Here is a 3,947-nt window from a genome sequence, read left to right as displayed (position 1 = left end):
GGTCTCTGCAGGACAGAGATAAGAGTTTCCAGATCAGAGGGCGAGGCCATAAACAGAGGGGCGTTTTTGAGAGCGTTATCGGCATGGGCGCAACTGCACATTTGCTCAGGGGTTTGCTAGATAATGGTTGGCACCCCCCCCCCCATACCAACCATGATGAGGAATATAATGCAGGGCAACAACTCACTATGCGATGGAGCTTATAGAATGCAGTTGGAATGTCCATAAAATTCAAGATATTGGAGCAAAAAAGCCCGATTGAGATTTGTCTCATATTTATTAGGGCTGGGTATTGACACAATTTGCATGATTCGATTCAATTTCTATTCACATGCTTGCGATTTGATTCGATTACGATTTCGAATCAATATCGATTATTTTGGATGTAGTATTTCAGTTACAGTACATGTACAGTAATGCTGTAAACTACATATGGGCAGAGGTGGAAAGTCCAGGGGTCAAAAAGTAAAAGTCCTGCCATATTTTTATTCCACCCACTGAAGCATTAATGAGATAAATAAGTGTTTAATTGAGTGATGATTGAGCATTATTGAAGACACCTGATGATAACAAGCAGAATCACCAAAGGAGAAAATCACAATTTTTAAGTTACCATCATCGAGGTCAGGGTTTGTTTTAGTTGAGCTCTTGACCCTTGATATTTTAATATTAGATTTTGTTTGGGCTGTTGTAACAGTTAGTCAAGCAAAGAGAAAAGATTATCAGGTGCTGTTGATTGTTTTCACATAATCATTATTTGATCTGAATCACTGAACTCATTTAGAGCCCAATCTCTGAGTTAGATTTACATTATTGATTACAGCAGCACTGTGATTCAGCACAAGATCAGCTTTTACAATACAATCTGAAGGATTTATCAAAAGTTGTTCTAAAGCAAAAACGGCTGACATTTAGACACACAAACATCAAGAATCAGCCTGTGAATCTCAACAGTGGTGACCGTCAAAAAGAATGTTGCAATGCTTTCTGGGAGCCACCAATCAAAATTCATCCATGGCTCCCATCATGCATTGCTGCATGAATAAATTACGAGCTGAATTGTCTTAGTAATTTTCTTTATTCTCACTATTTTATTTTTTTGCTGTTTTTCTGTGACTTTTTAGTAGCTTGTTTTCTAATGTTCAGAGTTGATCTGTTGATCAGAATATGTTGCTTGTCACCGTCGTTGAGATTCACAGGCTGATTCCTGATGTCTCTTGAAGAGAAAGAGTTTTTTCTTTTGATCAGAACAACTTTTAAGTAATCCTTCAGATTGTATTGATTAAGCAGATCTTCTGCTGTAGAATCACAGTTCTGCTGTAATCAATAATGTAAACCTAACTCAGAGATTGGGCTCTAAATGAGTTCAGTGATTCAGGTCAAATAATGATTATGTGAAAACATAACCAACACCTGATCATCTTTGAACTTTGCTTGTCTGGTTGGTTTTAATGCAGCTAAGACTGCCCCAACAAAATCTAGTATTAAAAAGTCAAGGGTCAAGAGCTCAACTAAAACAAACCCTGACCTCGATGATGGTAACTTAAAAATTGTGATTTTCTCCTTTGGTGATTCTGCTTGTTATCATCAGGTGTCTTCAATAATGGTCAATCATCACTCAATTAAACACTTATTTATCTCATTAATGCTTCAGTGGGTGGAATAAAAATATGGCAGGACTTTTACTTTCTGACCCCTGGACTTTCCACCTCTGCATATGGGAGTCAGTTTATACTACTTTACTATAATATTGAAGGTTAAAATTAACTTATTTATATACAAACACTTAAATTACACTCAATTCTGTTTCTTTTTATAATAAATGAAGTTTACAATTTCATAATCATATGAGTTAAGCAATATCACAAAAGTAACGGAGTGCAATATTACATGAGTGCTGTTTTTGTCCCAAATATAAAGAGTGCAAAGTGCAAAATGCAAATGCAATACTGATTTTATACAAGAGTTCAGTAAGTTTATATTGTGTTATTTTAGACAACATATTTTGTTCAATTTTGCCAATGAGACTATAAAGACAAAGCAGAACTGTTCGTCTCCAAGCAATTCACAGCAGTGTTTCATTTCTGAATCTGTATTGAACAAACCGAGTAAAATCAATGATTCAGCGGACCATTCTTCAAAGACAATTGCTGTTATCCACTTGGACATTGATGTCCTCATTTTAAGACACTTTTTCACGTTTTCTGTTCTGCGCCCCATACCGCTTCCCTCCTCTGTCCATTTTGGACATGTGACTGTAACAGAGCAACGGCTCTTGTATGTCGAAATGGTGAGCAGTTGATTTCACTTGATATAATAAAATATATGTTTTACTCATTTAAAATGCTAAACAAACATTATTTTTCAACAAACATAATTTTAAAATTCATTTTAAATTTTATTCAAAAAGATTTTCAAAGAATTGTTTTGGCACAATGGCGCCCCCCTACGTGCGGCGCCCTTATGCACTGCATATACTGCATACCCCATTTTTGCGCCACTGGACTTATCTAATTTGTCCACATCAGAGTGTAAAAAAGTAAAAAGTAAAATCGCGCTCCCTCTAGTGGCGCAGAGCATCAAATTACCATAGCAGTTGTGCTGACTGAACACACACAGACAGTATGAATGAAAATGAAACAAAAGGAACAAAACACAAGGAAAAAAATCATGTGGTTTAATAAGTTAAATAATAGCTAAAGCATGATCTTGATTAAAAATCATTATTTTTATCAAGCCAACATTAAAATTTGGCTTAAGATATTTTTTTTCCCCACATCCCTTTTCTTGATCAGCATGTGTTCTGATGTTCTCAATTACTGTACAGTATCATCACGACACATACAGAGAATCCATTTAATATCATCAGAGCTTTCAGAAATGGATCAGTTATCATCATTCAAAATGTTTTTTTCCCCTCCCCATTTGTCTGGGGTAAAACATGGCAAAAGAAGAATTAAATTAGTTTGAGCTGATACACAGACTCACAGAGACCCCCGTCCAGCAGCAGAGACTCCAACAACACATCCATTCAGGACATGAGAGAGGAACCAGTGAAGATGAAGAATGAAAACAGACTGAGAAATCAGAAAGACACATGAAATGGAGAAGAACAGACAATGTGAGAGTGTGACGTCTGTCCACAGACACATGCTTTATACACACACTGAAACACTGCATCATCTCAGTGTTTAGTGTCTGAATCTCTCAGTCTCAAGCTGAACTTCACAGATGTAACGTGACAGTCAAAGTGATTCACCATGAGTAAAGATTTATTGAAGAAAACCAGTAACCCAGTGTTACACTGTGCAGATGTTACAGTAAAGAGACATTTTCACCTGTTACTTTCACTACTGCAATCTACTGAAGTTAGATTGATTCAGTCATGTTATCAGTTGTTTAGTAGAATAAAACCTGGAGGTTCATTTAGTTCATTTAGCTCTTCCCACATGAAGCACATTTTTATTCATTTTATTCATCGTCAAGTTTCCCAGATCCTTCTCAAGGCCTCGCAGGTGCAAGCTGTCTGGCTTTTGTGTCCTTGAACTCCAGTAAACTCAGCCAAGATGGCTGATGTCCTTATAAGGTTGTAGGAGAACCACAGTTATCTGTGTCCTTGAGCACGCACACATAGAACCACACACATTTCTGTGTGCTGCAATCCAGTTCTGCTCCTCCTTTTCGTGGACAGGCACAAACAATACCCCACTGAGCAAATTACGTCCAGAAGACGTCTTTTTCAGGTCTTGTCTCAGGTTGAAAAGACGTCCACTGAGGGGCCAGAATGAAAGTTTTTATGACGTCTTTTTTGGACGTCTTCTGGACATCCGATATAGACGAACACGCACAATCACCAAAGGAGAAAAATCACAATTTTTAAGCCACCATCGTGGAGATGAGTGTTTGCTTTAGTTGGGCTCTTGTCCCTTGCCTTATTAATATTAGAG

Source organism: Chanodichthys erythropterus, chromosome 12, assembly GCF_024489055.1.
Source record: "Chanodichthys erythropterus isolate Z2021 chromosome 12, ASM2448905v1, whole genome shotgun sequence".
NCBI classification, from domain to species: domain Eukaryota; kingdom Metazoa; phylum Chordata; class Actinopteri; order Cypriniformes; family Xenocyprididae; genus Chanodichthys; species Chanodichthys erythropterus.
Note: the sequence above shows the minus strand (reverse complement) of the source record.